Source organism: Pseudorca crassidens, chromosome 10, assembly GCF_039906515.1.
Source record: "Pseudorca crassidens isolate mPseCra1 chromosome 10, mPseCra1.hap1, whole genome shotgun sequence".
Taxonomy (NCBI): Eukaryota; Metazoa; Chordata; class Mammalia; order Artiodactyla; family Delphinidae; genus Pseudorca; species Pseudorca crassidens.
In genome coordinates this window covers 63,318,394-63,336,567 of record NC_090305.1, presented here as the reverse complement: position 1 = coordinate 63,336,567, position 18,174 = coordinate 63,318,394, and the positions used below count along the sequence as shown (strand labels likewise).

At 44.3% G+C, this 18,174-nt stretch overlaps 1 long non-coding RNA gene across 3 annotated transcripts in view; it reads left to right on the top strand.

Annotated features, from left to right (window-relative positions):
• The window catches only part of LOC137232317 (uncharacterized), an 87,993-nt gene that overhangs the window by 15,683 nt on the left and 54,136 nt on the right, over window positions 1–18,174 (top strand). For 2 of the 3 annotated variants that reach the window (XR_010946962.1, XR_010946960.1), the window contains exon 3: window positions 15,843–16,211. This is a non-coding gene — a long non-coding RNA (uncharacterized lncRNA). Of the gene's footprint in view, window positions 1–6,205; window positions 6,332–15,842; window positions 16,212–18,174 lie in introns of all 3 variants that reach the window. The other variant, XR_010946961.1, reaches the window with a different exon arrangement.

The window sequence follows — 18,174 nt, the reverse complement described above, 5'->3', positions numbered from 1 at the left end:
GTCCTCTCAGGCCAAGGAAAGAGGAGCCTCAGTGCCTGCCTTCTAGAGTGGTTTTGAAACTTGAATGAGTTCACGTATGAGAAGGTTTTGTGAGAGCGCTTAGCACATGGCATGTGCTATGGAAGGGCCTGCTGTTACTACATATGTAAGAAAAGCACCTAGAGGGAACCCACTTTTGTACTCACCACAAGTGTGATAACTCATGGTAGAAATTTCTTAGATCTCAATATTAAGAAAGGCTTTTTATGACCACCTGATTTTTTTTGTTCGTTTTCTGTTTTTTTTTTAATTTATTTTTAGTTTTGGCTGCATTGGGTCTTTGTTGCTGCTCGCAGGCTTTCTCTAGTTGTGTCAAGCGGGGGCTACTCTCTGTTGTGGTGCACGGGCTTCTCATTGCAGTGGCTTCTCTTGTTGCGGAGCACGGGCTCTAGGCACAGTAGTTGTAGCACGTGGGCTCAGTAGTTGTGGCTCGCGGGCTCTAGAGTGCAGGCTCAGTAGTTGTGGCACACGGGCTTGGTTGCTCCACAGCATGTGGGATCTTCCTGGACCAGGGCTCGAACCCGTGTCCCCTGCATTGGCAGGTGGATTCTTAAGCACTGTGCCACCAGGGAAGTCCCAGTGTTTCCCTCTTTGCCTTGGCTCTGAGGAAGCTCAGAGCTAAATTTTTAGTCTTCTAGCAAGTAGACTTTGTGGGCTGTATCCTGTGTAATGAGGGTAACCAACTGTCCTTGTTGCCTGTCTGAGGGGTTTCCCAGAACAAGGGACTTTCAGTTTTAAAACTGGGAAAGTTCAAAGAAAACCAGGATGAGCTGGTCACCCTATGTGTCATGATCTAACAGTATCACATCATCAGGGTGTCAGTGACAAGGCCATTAAGGCAATGAACCAGGCATTATTTATCAGAATATCTTTGGTGGAGATGCTGTGAATTTATCTTTTTAAGCCCCCTCAAATCATTTGGGGAACGAGGCCGGGAATAAATAATTACACTGAGGTTGAATGGCTGTGCTTATTAATTGATCTCTGTCAAAAGGCAGAGGGGCCCTGGGGGAGGGGGTAGGAGGGAAGCGTGTCGTTTTCCAGTGATTACAGCCCCCCTTCTGGAGCTTACTGTTTTCCAGTCTTGAGGGCACATTCCTCTGTCAATCCATTCCTCTAAGTGAGTGGGGCTCTGCTAAAGTTGGGGATTCGTCAGAAGTTCATGCCTGTCTCCCAGGAGAACTGGTACTCAGGCAGAGCTCAGAGTGAGCAGCTGGCAGTAGACTCACCGGAAGTTTCAGGAGAGTCAGAATGCAGGAATGGTTAAGAGCCAGACTGCCTAAATTTGAATCCTATCTGTGATACTTACTAGCTGTGTGACCTTGGCAAGTTACTTACCCTCTCTGTTCCTCAGTTTCCTCACCTATAAAATGGGCATAATAATAGTGTATACCTCAGAAGGTTGCTGTGAGGAATACACACTTATCACACACACACACACACACACACACACACACACACAGAGAACACATTTGCAACAGTGCCCAGCATATATAAGCTAAATTAATGAGTAAGCTCCATATATCTTCCCCTGGATCCTCGCCACCCCCAGCTTTCCCAAGTCCCAGATCCCAGTGTGTCCTTTTGGTCCAAAGATGAGTGCCCTTCAAAGCACTGGCTGGCAGTCCTGGCTTCCCTCCAGCTGGGAAGCAGACACGGTGTCAAGGCACAGCTCTGGGCAGGCCAGGCTGGGTCCTTTCCAGGGCTGCAGGAGACAGGTCGGCTCAGCCTCTTGACAAAATCATCTGAACCTAGAGAAGGCACTTCCTGCTCTGCTTGGGGGTCAGCTCAAAGCTGGACAGATTTGAGGGCACAGTCTCTACCCTCCTCGCATAGGAATGTCATGGCTGTGGCATGAGGGGCAGCGAGGTGTGGTTTCTGAGTGTGGGATCTGGTGTCAGACTGCTGGTATCAAATCACCAGCCTGTCTCTTCCTATTTATACGACCTCTGAGAGTCTTCCAGCTGTCTGTATTCTAGTGTCTTCGTTTGGGATCTTCCAATAGCAGAGCCTGATAGGAGCATTTGGGTGCAAGTGATTTCACTGGGAGGGGAGGAAGGTGGTGAGGGAGTAAAGAAGCGAGGAGGGGAAGGAAAGCAGATTACTTCTGTGGACAGCTGAGACTGGATACCACTGGGGACCCTTTGGGAGCTGGTGTAGAACACGCCTCACCCAGGGTGAGGAAGCTGGGGTATTTATCCACCCTTCCTCACCCCACTGGTTGAGGGCTGGTCCCAGAAGCACTAGCTACCCTGGACTTCTGGTCTGCCCCTCAGGCAGAGAGATGCACATGTTTGAGGTTAGGACTCTGTGAGCCTGTACAGGGACTGTGCACTGAAGCTGCAAGTGACCCCTGGGAGATGTGAGGGATCCGGGGGCACTAGCAGCGTCTGCTACGTTAACTTCTCCCACCTGTGAGATAATAATGTGCCTATGTCATGCAGTTGCTTTGAAGATTTAGGCCAGTGCTGCCCGGTAGAAAAACAATGCAAGCCACATAAGGCATTTAAAATTTTCTAGTAGCCACATTGTAAAAAGAAAAAAGAAAAAAGTGACATTAATTTTAATATTATATTTTATCTGACTCAAATTTCCAAAACATTATCATATGTACATGTATCAATAAAAATTATTAATGAGATATTTTACATTCTTTATTTTGAATTGAACCTTCCAAATCCAGTGTATATTTTTTTCTTTGAAATAGACTTTGTTTTTTTTTGAGCAGTTTTTAGGTTTGCAGCAAAATTGAGCACAAAGTACAGAGTTCTCATAGATCCCCCTGCCCCCACACAGTGCACAGCCTCCTTCACTATCAACATCCCCACCAGATGGTACATTTGTTACCATCGATGAACCTACATTGACACATCATTGTCACTCAAAGTCCATAGTTTACATTAGAGTTCATTTTTGGTGTTGTACATTCTGTGGGTTTGGACAAATGTATAATGACATGTATCCATCATTATGGAATCATTCAGCGTGGTTTCACTGCCCTAAAAGTCCTCTGTGCTCTGCCTGTTCATCCCTCCCTCCCCTCTAACCCCTGGCAACCACTGATCTTTTTGCTGTTTCCATAGTTTTGTCTTTCAAAAAATGTCATATAGTTAGAATCGTATAGTACATAGCCTTTTTGGATTACCTTCTTTCACTTAGTAGTATGCATTTAAGGTTCTTTCATGACTTTTCAGGGCTTAATAATATTCCATTGGCTGGATGTACCACAGTTTATTGATTTACCTACTGAAGGATGTCTTGGTTGCTTCCAAGTTTTGACAATTATGAATAAATTTGCAGTAAACATCTGTGTGTAGGTTTTTGTGTAGACATCCGTTTTCGACTCCTTTGGGTTAATACCAAGGAGTATGCTTGGTGGATGGAATGGTAAGAGTATGTTTAGTTTTGTAAGATACAGCCAAACTGTCTTCCAAAGTGGCTGTACCAGTTTTGCCTTCCCACCAGCAATGAATGAGAGTTCGTGTTGCTCCACATCCTTGCCAACATTTGGTGTTGTCAATGTTCTGGACTTTGGCCATTTCTATAGGCATGTAGGGATATCTCGTTGTTTTAATTTGCATTTTCCTGATGATATATGATGTGGAGCATCTTTTCATATGCTTATTTGCCATCTGTGTATCTTCTTTGATGAGATGTCTGTCAAGGTCTTTGACTCATTTTTAAAATTGGGTTGTTTGTTTTCTTATTGTTGAGTTTTAAGAGTTCTTTGTATATTTTGGATAACAGTCCTTTATCTGATATGCCTTTTGCAAATATATTCTCCCAGTCTGTGCCTCATCTTCTGATTCTTTTGACATTGTCTTTCATACAGCAGAACTTTTTAATTTGAATTCTGTCACCAGCCTGAATGAGCTTGGAACAGAAGTTTGATTTCCAGATGAGGACTAGTTTCAGCCTTAGGATTCCCTGAGCAGAGAAGCCAGCCCTGCTGTGCCAGACTTCTGACCTACAAAACTAGGCTAACAAATGGGTATTGTTTAAGCCACTGAGTTTGTGGTATTTTGCCACACAGCTACGGAAAACTAATAGAGAATGGAAACTGGAGCAGTTGAGGGAGGGAGGGCAGGAGACCATGTCTGTCCACTTGTAACATAGCCCAGCCAGCTCAGAGCTTGGCCCAAGCATTCTCTACTGAGTGGCTGGCTAGGGGATCCTAGGCAGTGGTGCTTAGTACCCCCAGGTCACCACCAGAGAGCTTCAGAGCATCCCCAAATCAAGAAATCCTGGTTAGGGAAGAAGTCAGAGCAGGAAGAGCCCAGAGTCTTTCCTTCCTCGCATTTTACACTTGGGGAAACTGAGGCTTGCAGCAGCGCTTGGATGCTTTGGAGTGAAAGGAGCAGGTTTCAGACCGTCCTCCTTTGGTTCCTCATCTCCACCACCTCCCAGCTCTACAACCTTGGACAAGTTATGTTAGTGCTCTGAGCCTCAGGTTCCGTGTCTGTACAGTGGGTAGGAGATGCTTTAGATATAGGCAGATGAAAGAAAGGTATTCCAGGCAGAGGGAAGAGAATGGGCAGAGGCACAGAGGTGTGCATGGTGTGACTTGAGGGCAGGGTGGATGGGCAGAGGGTGGAGGTTGGTCTTGGGTGGCAGGCAGGGCTAATCTGTGAATGCCAGGCAAGGAGTTTAGGCCCCATCCTGAAGGGTTTTAACCAGGGGCAATTTGGGTCACAGGAGGCTGGTGATGAGGGCCTGTCATAGTGGCCCAGGTTCTGAATGATGAAGATGTTAATGGTGGCAGAGAGGAGGGGAGGAGGGGCTGGTCCGAGGGATGCCGAGGGCGTAGACTAGACAAGACCTAAAAGAGCTAAAAGATGCCTGAGTGCCTGGTGCTTGGTTTGAGGGAGCAGACTGACAACTATTCAGTGGACTCCGCCGTGAGGGGAAGGAGCGCTCAGGGGTGGTCCCCAGCCTTCTGTCTTGGGGAAGTGAGTGGGTGGGGGTGCCATTCCCTAGGCTGGGTGATGGGCGTGAGGGGAAGGGCAGGGAGGTTGGCAGAGAGGGGAGACCACAGCTTGACTTCGGACAAGATGGGCGTGAGGTGCAGGGTCTCCAGGCAGAGCCCGTCTTCAGGGGCTGGATGAACGGATCTGGAGGTGGGAGAGAAGACTGGGCTGGTGACAGAGACCTGGTGGGCCACTTGTGTGCAAGCGGGAATCGAGGCTTTGAGGGAGGTGGTCTCCCAGGAGTCTGTGAGGAGAAGTGGGCTCAGGACAGCCCTGGGGAAGGTGGACTGTAGAGAGGTAGCAGAGGAGAAGCAGCAGCCAGGGAGGCAGGGGAAAATCCGGGGAGGAGTTAGTTAATGGAAGATGCTGAGGGAAGGACGTACTTAGAGGAGGGAAGAGATTGACAGTGTACAGTGCTGTACAGAGTGAGATATGGAGGGGAAGGGGTTGCTGGATTCCACGAGGGTGCCCTTGAAGACTTTGGCCAGAACAGCCACAGTGCAGTGGAGGAAGCCACACCAGGCCTTGTAGGGTTGAGCGGGGCTCGGGGTGAGCATGTGGAGACCAGGGAGAGAGAATTCTGGTAAATAACTCCTCTGGTCTTCACGGTTCTTACTGGTTAAATGGGAATCAACATAGGAGTCAGGGTTGTTGTTAAAACCCAAACCAATCAGCTATCAGGAAAGCGCCCTGTAAACTGAGAAAGGTGATGGCAAGAGATGGGTGCATCCTTCCAAAGGCAGATGGCGAAATGGAATGTTGGAAATGGCTGGCAAGGTCCCCAGTGACCAGAAGGTGGCAGCACCTCATCAAGTGACACTTCATCTCAGAAGTCCAGGCACTGCATTTCGTCATTTCATTTATTTATTCTATAAGAATTTTTTGCACAGCTACTATGTACTGGGCTCTGAGTTATGCACTGGAGAATTTATCTACCTGTCTAACTACCTATCTATCTAGAGCTCCTCACAGAGCCTGCATTTTTGTTAAAGAGGCAGATTACACAAATAAGTGAATTATTCTCATAACTGTCAATCAACCCTCTTTATCAACAAAGCTTTTATCTTCTCCAAGTTGCAGGAGAAACTTTCTAGAATGTGTGACGTATATTCCTTCCTCTTTGAACAAAAGGTACTAACAAAACTTGAGTTCATTTACTGGGTCCACCACTCTGATGTGTTTGCTTATTCATGGGACAGATTGGATGTATTTTCCAAAGATGGCTAGTCCAGTATCTCCCGTCCTATATGAATTCCTTATACTGCGAATGTGACATTCCTCCAGTTTGAGAGAAAGCAGTCTCTGTGCCATCCCCTAGAATCCAGGTGAGTAGAAAGGATACTTTATGACTTCTGAGGCTGGGTCATTAGAGACAGTGCAGCTTCCACCTTTATCTCTTCTCCTGGCCTACTTCTGAACTTAAGAGTCTGGAAGGGTCAGAACACTTGAAGGGCAAACTGGGCAGCAGGGGAGGTGAGCTGGTGGGGCCCCAGCAGGCTGCCCTGGTTCAGCTTGGAAACTCAGTGGGGAAGGGAGGTGTGGCTGGCTTCCTCACTATTCCCTCTCCCTATTCTCAGCCCTCTTTACCCTTCACCGGTTCACAAGGTCACTCCAGCCTCATTTAGGGTGACGGGAGGAGAGGGAGGAGAGATACAGGTGCAGAAAAAGTGTTGGTGGTGCCTTCTGGGGGGCAGTCAGATGCCCAGATGCTGGCTCTTCCTCTCGTGGGCTGCTCAGCATTGGAGACACCACCTGAGGGTGCACCATCCCCTGATCAGGGTGACACAACCTCAGGTCGACTCTGTGACCTGTCTCTATCTGCCCTGCCGGTGGGGCTCACAGCAGACCTTAGTGGCCCGCTTCACACTTGCACCCCAGTCAGCTCCAGGGAATTCAGGTCATGCTCCCTTGAAGCCCCCCTATCAGACTTGAGGCGGAAGGAAGAACAGCCCTTTCCTTCAAGAAACCCTCTTGGGAGTTCCCTGGTGTTCCAATGGTTAGGACTCCGTACTTCCACTGCAGGGGGCACGGGTTCAATCCCTGGCTGGGGAACTAAGATCCCGCATGGTTTTGCACCTGTAGGGATTCAAAATTCAGCTCAGCGGCATGAGGATTCTTTTAAAATAATCTTTTATTTTATTTTAATCATTTATTTATATATTTTAATATTTATTTATATTATCTATAATTTTTTATTGGGGTATAATTGCTTTACAATGGTGTGTTAGTTTCTGCATTATAACAAAGTGAATCAGCTATACATATATCCCCATATCTCTTCCCTCTTATGTCTCCCTCCCTCCCACCCTCCCTATCCCACCCCTCTAGGTGGTCACAAAGCACGGAGCTGATCTCCCTGTGCTATGCGGCTGCTTCCCACTAGCTATCTATTTTACATTTGGTAGTGTGTATATGTCCATGCCACTCTCTCACTTCGTCCCAGCTTACCCTTCCCCCTCCCCGTGTCCTCAAGTCCATTCTCTAGTAGGTTTGAGTCTTTATTCCCGTCCTGCCCCTAGGTTCTTCATAACCATTTTCTTTTAAAATTTCCATATGTATGTGTTAGCATACGGTATTTGTTTTTCTCTTTCTGACTTACTTCACTCTGTATGACAGACTCTAGTTCCATCCACCTGACTACAAATAACTCAATTTCGTTTCTTTTTATGGCTGAGTAATATTCCATTGTATATATGAGCCACATCTTTATCCATTCATCTGTCGATGGACACTTAGGTTGCTTCCATGTCCTGGCGATTGTAAATAGTGTTGCAATGTACATTGTGGTACATGTCTCTCTTTTTTTTGTGTGTGGTACGCGGGCCTCTCACGAACCTGTGTCCCCTGCATCAGCAGGCGGACTCTCAACCACTGCGCCACCAGGGAAGCCCACGTCTCTTTTTGAATTATGGTTTTCTCAGGGTATATGCCCAGTAGTGGGGTTGCTGGGTCGTATGGTAGTTCTATTTTTAGTTTTTTGAGGAACCTCCATACTGTTCTCCATAGTGGCTGTATCAATTTATATTCCCACCAACAGTGCAAGAGCGTTCTTTTTTCTCCACACCCTCTCCAGCATTTATTGTTTGTAGATTTTTTGATGATGGCCATTCTGACTGGTGTGAGGTGATGCCTCATTGTAGTTTTGATTTGCATTTCTCTAATGATTAGTGATGTTGAGCATCCTTTCATGTGTTTGTTGGGAATCTGTATTTGGAGAAATGTCTAGTTAGGTCTTCTGCCCATTTTTGGATTGGGTTGTTTGTTTTTTTGATATTGAGCTGCTTGTATATTTTGGAGATTAATCCTTTGTTAGTTGCTGAGCTAAAAACATCTGAACAAACAGCAGTCACAGAAAAAAACCTGATCTCAACTTCTTTTGTAGATTTAAGCAGGACCTCCTGGAAAATACAGTTGGTATAAATCCTCTCTGGCAGGTTTACAGCCAGAAGGGAGACTAACCACTATCACAGGGATGAGTAATTGCTTAAACAAACTTTATCTGAAACTGTCCTACCTTCCATTTATTCTTCCACAGAAAACCTTTCTCCCTCCTTTCTAGTCGTTAAGTGGGTTTATAAACCTTTATCTTTGGACATGCAGGGAGCCAATTCATCTGAAGCCTCTCTGGTAAATAAACTTGGTCTTCTCTCCTGTTAATCTGTCTTTTGTTAGTTAATTCACAGGCCCCCCACCACTGAACCTAAGCTGGTAGAGGGAAATTTTTTCCTCCCAACACATTCTTCTTTGACAAGATATGGGTGACTGTGTAAGATTTTCTATCTTGTCCTGGAGTGTGTCCTCTTGCTCTGCCAATGTCACTGTATAGCAAAGTGTTCACTCCTTCTCTCCCTCCCTCTCTCCCATGCGTGTTAATTGGACTAGAAGAAGGGATGGGGAAAAAAAGAACATATAAGAGAGGATACCACTAAATTTATTACTTATTTATACAAATAATTGTACCTCCAGTTTAGTCACCGACAGTGAAGGGCTCATGTGCACTCGGGAGCAGCTGCACAAAAGTAATACTTTCTTGGTTCCAAAGCAATAATGGCTAGGAAAGTGGGTGAATGACACTTGTTTTCATTCAGTCTGGTCTAATTGTATTTGAGTGGAATGTAAAATGTTACCGGGTGGCTGATTACATAGTGACTGGACCAAAAAAAAAAAAAAAAAAACAACATCTTCTGTATTAGTCAGCTGGGCTGCCATAATGGAATACCATGGACTAGGTGGCTTAAACAACAGGAATTGATTTCTCACGGTTCTGGAGGCTGAAAGTCCAAGATCAAGGCATCTGCTGATTTGGTTCTTTGGTGAAAGCCACCTCCTAGGTTGCAAATGTCCACCTTCTCCCTGTGTCCTCACATGGTGCGGGGGAGAGAGAGAAAGAGAGCTCTGGTCTCCCTACCTCTTCTTATAGGGACACTAATCCTATCAGTGGGGTTCCATCCTCATGACCTCATCTAAACTGAAACACCTCCAAATACCATCACATTGGGGTTAGGTCTTCAACATACGAATTTGGGGAGACACAAACCTTAGGCTATAACAACTTCTCTACAAAGAAATACTAACCAGTCAAAAAGTATTATAATGAATCCAATGCAAAATGTTTGTGTTGATATGTGTCATTTTTGTTTTTCTTCCTGTTGTCTTTTGTTGGATCTTGTTAGATGTCAAACCCACCTTCTCATTCTCAGGTGCTCCTGCTCCCACCTGAGACTTACATGTTGAGTATTCTGACAGGAGAATCAGGTGTAGAAAAAATTCCGTGTTTTAGTAGATAACTATGCACCATCTGCAACATACCTTTCTGGGTCTTCAGGTTCTAGCCTTGTTCATTTTTGTCCCCATTTGTAATTCATCTCAACATTCCTTTACCATATAAATTTGTGCTGTTTTGAGCTTTCCTTAGAATCGGTTATAACATCTGCCTGGTTTTCTCAGATCATATGAGTAAAATAAATTCCTCAACATGTGTTCATTTTTACTTCTGTAATGAGAGTCATGGTTTTACCTTCTGAAAAGTATCTTTTAACACAGGGAAGCCTCTGGGGGGAGAGGTGGAAGGACTTAGCTTCTAAAGAAGAACTGCCTGAATCTCTGAGCCTGTGTCTTCCTGATCTCAGGTCATGGCCACCCATCCTTCTAGATGCTCCAGCCTCCAAACATTGTGGTCATTCTTTTTTATTTTTATTTCTTTTATTGAAGTATAGTTGATTTACAATGTTATGCCAATCTCTGCTGTACAGCAAAGTGACTCAGTTATACACATACATTCTTTTTTTTATATTCTTTTCCATTATGGTTTATCACAGGATATTGAATATAGTTCCCTGTGCTATACAGTAGGACCTTGTTGTTTATCCATCCTATATGTAATAGTTTACATCTGCTAATCCCACACTCCCAGTCCTTCCCTCCCCCTTGGCAACCACAAGTCTGTTCTCTATGTCTGTGAGTCTGTTTCTGTTTTGTAGATAGGTTCATTTGTGCCATATTTTAGATTCTGCATGCAAGTGATATGTGGTATTTGTCTTTCTCTTTCTGACTTACTTCACTTAGTATGATAATCTCTAGTTGCATCCATGTTGCTGCAAATGGCATTATTTTGTTCTTTTTTATGGCTGAGTAGTATTCTATTGTATATAGGTACCACATCTTTTACTTGTTTTTTTTTTTTTTTTTTTTTGGTTGCGTTGGGTCTTTGTTGCTGTGCACGGGCTTTCTCTAGTTGCAGCGAGTGAGGACTACTCTTCTTTGCAGTGTGCGGGCTTCTCATTGTGGTGGCTTCTCGTTGCAGAGCACAGGCTCTAGGTGCACGGGCTTCAGTAGTTGCAGCACATGGACTCAGTAGTTGTGGCGCACAGGCTCTAGAGCACAGGTTCAGTAGTTGTGGTGCACAGGCTTAGTTGCTCCATGGCATGTGGGATCTTCCTGGACCAGGTATCAAACCCGTGTCCCCGGCATTGGCAGGCGGATTCTTAACCACTGCGCCACCACGGAAGTCCATGTACCACATCTTCTTTATCAATTCATCTGTCGATGGACATTTAGGTTGCTTCCATGACTTGGCTATTGTGAGTAGTGCTGCTGTGAACATAGGGGTGCATGTATCTTTTTGGATTAGAGTTTTGCCTGGGTATATGCCCAGGACTGGGACTGCTAGATCATATGGTAATTATATTTTTAGTTTTCTGAGGAACCTCTATACTGTTTTCTATAGTGGCTGCACCAACTTACATTCCCACCAACAGTGTAGGAGGGTTCCGTTTTCTCTACCCCCTCTCCAGCATTTGTTATTTGTAGACTATTTAATGATGGCCATTCTGATTGGTGCGAGGTGGTATCTCATTGTAGTCTTGATTTGTATTTCTCTAATAATTAGTGATGTTGAGCATCTTTTCATGTGCCTACTGGCCATCTGTATGTCTTCTTTGGAAGACATATTTAGGTCTGCCCATTTTTCAATTGGATTTTTGTTTTTTCGTTGTTGAGGTGTATGACCTATTTGTATATTTTGGAGATTAAGCCCTTGTCTGTTGTATCATTTGCTAATATTTTCTCCCATTTCGTAGGTTGTCTTTTCGTTTTTTTTTTTTATGGTTTCCTTTGCTGTGCAAATGCTTGTAAGTTTGATTAGGTCCCATTTGTTTATTTTTGTTTTTATTTCTATTGCCTTGGGAGACTGTTAAGGTCATTCTTGACTCTTCTCTTTCTAGCACCCCTGCATCCTACCCTGTGGTAGGCTTAACAATGGCCCTCTGAAGACATCCACATCCTAATCCCTGGAGCTTATGAACATGTTACCTTACACGGCAAAAGAGACTTTGCCGATGTGATTGCAGTAAGGATTCTGAGATGGGGAGATTATCCTGGATTATTGAAGTGGTCACAATATAATCACAAGGAAGATAGGAGGGTCAAAGTCAGAGAAAGGAGATGTGAGGATGGAAGCAGAAGTTGGAGTGATGTGCTTTGAAGATGGAGGAAAGGGCCACAAGCCAGGGAATCCAGGCAGCCCCTAGGAGATGGAAAAGGCAAGGGAACAGAATCTCTCCCCAGCGCCTCCAGAAAGAAGCGGCCCTGACAGCATCTTGATTTTAGCCCCCAAAGACTCTTTTCAGACTTCCAACCTTCAGAACTGTGAGAGAACAAATCTGTGTTGTTTTAAGCCATTATGTTTGTGGTGATTTGTTATACTAGCAATAGGAAACTAATGCAAACACCATAGCAAATTATGTTGCTTTTATCTTCAAAATGCAGCCAAGATCTGACCACTTCCCAGTTGTGCCACTGGTATCCTGGGCCAAGCCAGCTCCATCCCTTGCCTGGGTTGAAGCAAAGGCCTGCTTACTGTTTTCCCTGTCTACACTGGCCCTCCAGCCTTTTCTGCCCTCTGGATACAGGATATGAGATTTCTATATGCTGACCCCTGGCGTTCACCCTTGGCATTGTCTTTCTCTGATGCTTCAATGGCTCCAGCAGCAGCCTTCATTTCCACTGCCCCTGTAATAACTATATGCACCCTCTAAAGTCCTGATACATTGCACCCATCAGCGCATCCTCTTCCTCCACATATCATCCCAGTTCACCACCACTTACAGTTTTAACATTTGCACTGCCACAGCTTGCCAGGGGCTATGCATCCTTAACTTACAACCAGCAATGGGGTTCTCGCTGCCAGTCAGCTGATAGATAATCTACTCCAAAATCCCATGTCCAGAGTCTGCTTTCTCAGACCGCTCCTGGTATCAGCTGTTGCAGGTCAGGTTCCCTAGGACGCAGGCTCTAAGATGCAGATTTGCATGCCAGAAGTTTTTGGGGGAGTGCTTAGGGGATCAGTACTGGTGGGAGAGGGATAGGAGATGTACTCCTGTGAGGAGTGGAGCTGACACTTGAATTGCAGTGCAGTTGCAACAAAGGTTGCAGGCACAACAAGGATCACAGCGGCCAATCCTATGAGGAGCTCTGGAGCTGGGGTAGCTTTTCTGAGTTGTCTACATTTTCTGGCCACTGATTACCTTCGGCATTAACCATGCTCCCAGGCTCACTGTGCTGTCACTTTAGCCTTCTGTCTATTCATTCGCCCAACAAATATCTATTGAATATTTACTATGGACTAAACAATGTTCTAGATCAGGAGTGCATAAACTGTGGCCCACAGGCCAAGTTATGCAGCTGCTTGTTTTTATAAATGCAGTTTTATTGGAACACAGCCACATGTGTTTGTTTAAATATTGTCTATGGCTACCTTTGTGCTATCATGGCAGAGCTGAACAGAGACCATATAGCCCACAAAGCCTAAAATATTTACTTTTTGATGCTCTACAGAAAACGTTTGCTGACATCTCTTCTAGATCTGTGTTGATGTATAAACATACATATGTGTATATATATATAAAAATAGTAAATTTTACTTATATATGTATATAAAGTGAGATTCAGATTGGAGCCACATATGTAATTTAAAATTTTCTAGTAGCCACATTAAATAAGCTTACAAAATAGAAAAAGGTGAAATAAATTTCAATAATATATTTTATGTAACCCAATATGTCCCCAATATATTTCAACTTATAACCAATATAATAAAGTATCAGTGGAATTTTTTACATCCTTTTTTTTATACGATGCCTTTAAAATTCAGTGTGTAGTTTACACTTAATTTGGGCTAGCTACTAGTCAGGTGCTCACTCACCATAAGTGGCTAGTTGGTTCAGTATTGGATGGTGCAGTTCTAGAAGCAGGTGACACAGTGAACACGCAGTGAATAAAGCAGACAAAATTCCCACCCCCGTGGAGCTTCCATTCCTAATGGAGAGGAAAGACGATAATCAATCAAGTAAAATGAATTTTATGCCTGATGGTGATAAGTGGTGATGTGGATTCTTGGGGCAGAAGTTGCATGTTTAAATTGGGAGGGTCACACTGAGAAGGTATGTGGTGAAGAATTAACTTCACCCAAAGGGGGAGTCTGGCCTTTTCCTCGTCTCCTGGTTGGTGTCTCTAGGCCCCTGTAGGAGTGTCTTTGTTTGCCTGAGGGCAGGGAGGGGGGGTTTGGCCACTGGACAGTCTAACAGTGTGATTTATGATGGGGACTTTGGGTCACACTTGAGTTCTGAGCTCCAGGTCAGCTGGAGACTAAAGCTATTAGCCGCCCTTTGAGAGGGGCTGGCGACTGCAGGTCAGCTACATGAGCAGCACGTGACGAAAACCCACTAAATACCCTGGACACACAAGGCTTGGGTGACCTTCCCTGGTTGACAGTGCTCTGTGTATTGTCACATTTTGTAGCTGGGAGGAGGTCACGCATCATCCATGGCTCCACAGAGAGCCATGAGGAGTGTCTGTTTGGACCCCCCGTGGGCTCTGCCCTGTGCTGTCCCCTTGGCTGATTTCATTTGTATCCCTTTCCTGTAATAAGCCTTAACCATGACTTTGTCAGCTTTCACTGAGTTCCGTGAGTCGTTTTAGCAAATTATCAAACCTGACGATGGTTAGGGGGAGACCCCTGAACTTGCAGTTGTTGTCAGAAGTGAGGGTGGTCTCTTTGGGGACTGTTCTCCCTAACTGTGCAGTTGGTCCTAAACGCTTTGTGGACAGTAACATCTGAGTAAAGACCTGAAGAAAGTGAGGGGACAGTGGGAGGCCGGGGACTGGAGCAGGGGGGCAACAAGGAGAGTGGAAGGAGATTCTTTCTCTACTCACTATTTTGATAAACCACTTTACATAGGTACCAAAATCTCCTGTTTTAAAAATACAGCATTGGGATTAAGGTTGAGGTTAAGATTTAGGTTAGGGTAGGGTATTGGGCTTAGGGTAAGTTGTAGTGCTTTGTTTTATTTAGTCTAGGATTAGAGTTGGGATACGATTAGGGTTTAGCCTTCAGTGTTAAGTATTCCCTGCTAGGACATTTATGGTTATAGTTAAGATTAGTGCTCCCATGGAGTGTAGCTCATGGAATTCGATATTGCCGGTTACGTTTAGTTCCTGGGGTGTGCATTTCTATGAATTCTACTAAACAGCCAGGATATATGCCCTCTTTTAATTTAATAATAGAAATCAGCTAAGTGTTTTAGAGATAGGATGAAGAAAATGTGTAACTTTAGAAATTATACCATATAATTCAGCCCAAAGAAAAATAAATTAAAATGAGGCAAGCTTCTATAATAAAGAGACATTTATGTATGGAGCAATGATGAACAATGAAACTGGTTATTTATAGTTAAGTCTAAATACTTCTGATAATATGAAAAAGGAAGAGGTTTGGTGTGAAAAATGAATAAGGAAGTAAGCATACCTGTTCTTCCAATACTTCAAGCCATGTGGGAAAAGAAAGGGGAGAAGCTATAGTGTTTAGAAGTTTGATGATCTGAGAGGTAAACAGTAAGCCCTTGTTTATACAAAAAGTGTTGTAAAACTAATAAATTCACAAAGTAAAGACATTCAAACCTCAGGAAAGGTGTGCAACTAGGAGTAATTAAAAGTAAGCCTTATGGGAGTTCCCTGGTGGCCTAATGGTTAGGATTCCAGGCTTTCACTGCCGTGGCCTGGGTTCAGTTCCTGGTCAGGGAACTGAGACCCCACAAGCCTCATGGCAGGGCGAAGAAAAAAAAAAAAAAGGTAAACCTCTGTCCAAGAACCTTCTCCATTTATTCCCTTATTTTGTTGGAATACATTCTAAGTATTGATACAACGAAGGGTGTGTTTATTCCACCCTCGTGCTGCATCCGGTAATTGGCAGGGTCTGGAATTCTAGAACTCTGAAGGTTTGGTTTTTGTCTTCTAGCCCTCGGGGTTGCTGGTGACCTTCTGATACTCTTTCTTTTGCAGGTGACAACTTTGACTGCTATTACCATTTATTTTTTCATACCAAATCCTCTTCATTCCTGGTTCTGAAACTTGACCAAGAGAAGTGTCTGCTTCTGGACCTTTTTCCATTTAGTCAAGTCAGCGCTGGAGGGTGCTTTTTGTCAGAAGAGTGTATCTTCAGTCACCTATATTAATTAACCCAGCCCCTCATTTCAAGTATGAATGGGCAACAACTAGCCACCAGACGTTTCTGCAAAAGCAACAGCAAAATTAAGAAGGACCAAGATGAACAAACAGGAACAAAACAAAACAAAACACACCAGATATAATTCAGGGAACTGAAAGTGCTGACTGGCCTCCTCTAAATCCATGTGAATATTGAAACCCCAAGTAAGTGCTGGTCAGTAATCATCCTTCTTTTCTCTCTTCCACTCACGCCCTTCTTCCCCTAGATAATGATTTTATATCTTTACCTCTCTTTTTGGACCTCCAGTGTGGCCTCCCCCAACCTCACCCTCAGCTGATTACCTTGACTTCCCTGAGAATTAGAAGATTTAGATGAGAATTCTCATAAGTTCCCACCACTAGATCTACTCAATTACCTGATCCGTTGCCCATGTACTCTATCTTCCTTCATATTATATATGAAGTAATTGTAATTGTCCCTACTCTTAGTTAAACCCAGCTTCTTCCCCTAAACCCTAGATCCCATCCCCTCTCTCCACCTTAAGAAGTAGCTTCACCACTCTCTCCCCTCTCTCCTGCATCAGCCCCCCCCCCACCAACACTGTATCACTCCCAGCAGCATGCAAACACGCTCTTATTTTTCATATCTTAAAAAACAACAAACAGGGACTTCCCTGGTGGTCCAGTGGTTAAGACGCCATGCTTCCAATGCCAGGGGTGCAGGTTCAGTCCCTGGTCGGGGAACTAAGATCCCACATGCTGTGTGGCGTGGCCAAAAAAAAAGTATTTGTCAAAACAACAACAACAAACAATCCTCTGCTTCTGCCTCTGGCTACTGCCTTTCTTCCTTGCTTTGCAGGTAAACTTGTTGAAAATCTTGTCTATACTTGTTGCCTCCTTCGTCATCTCCCATTCTCTCTTTATCAAGATTTTGCCCCCATCATTCTACCAAAACAAATCTTGTCTCCAGGACTCAGTCCTCGAACCTCTTCTCTTTAATCTACACTCTTCATGAGCTTCTTTTATCTTTTTAGAGGCCATGTACATACAATATACAATATCTACATCCCTAACTTCTCTCCTCTGATCTCGAGACGTGTATTAAATGCTTATCTAGGGACTTCCCTGGCAGTCCAGTAGTTACGACTTCGTCTTCCAGTGCAGGGGGGTGCAGGTTCCATCCCTGGTTGGGGAGCTAAGATCCCACATGCCTCGGGGCCAAAAAATTGAAAGCATAAAACAGAAGCAATATTGTAACAAATTCAATAAAGACTTTAAAAATGGTCCACATCAAAAAAAAGTCTTAAAAAAATGCCTATCTAACATCTTCTTTTGGATGTCAGATAGACGCCTCATGTTTAGCAAGTCCAAAATTGAGCTCCCAATTCCCATCCCCCCTCTAAATGTCTCCTCTGTCAGTCCCCCTCCTCCCCCAGTAAATAATAATTCAGGTCTCCCCCCTAGTACTCCAAGGACATGAGAATCCTCTTTTCATCACATGACACATCTCATACATTCTATTGATATATTATATACCCATTACATATCCAGAATATGCCATCTGATAATCACCTCCTCCTAGCTCATGCTAAAATTATCTCACGCCTGCACCTTCTGGAATAATCTCCTAACTAGAATATCCAGTTTGCTTGGTACTTTCCCAGTTTTCGGTTTTCTGTTTTTGTGCTGAAAGTCCTGTCTCAGGAAATCCCCCAACCCTGGGGCAAACCGGGGTAGTTTTTCACTGTACTTCTACCTGGGCTGTTTCTTCCATGGCCTCCCTACAGTCTATTCTCAATGGATCTAGGGTGATCCTTTTACAAGGCAAATTTTATCATGTCACTTCTCTGCTCAGAACCCTTCAGTGGCTCCCCATACCACTCAGAAAAGCTATTGCTTTCAGTGGCCTACAAGACTGCAGGGTCCATAGGCTTGTGGACAAAGATGGAGAGTTGATTTTGAGCAGGCTGATGTTGAGGCACCCAGGGAATGCACAATTGGCAATGTCCAGCACTGAAGGAAGGATTGAGAGCGTATTTTGTTGGTAAAACAAAAACAGATGGTTATGGGAAAAGTTACAAAAAAGAATTCTAGGAAATTATAAATACTAGTTAAATTGAAAAAAAATCAGTAGTAGGACTGAGGGATAAAATTGCAGAATCTCTCT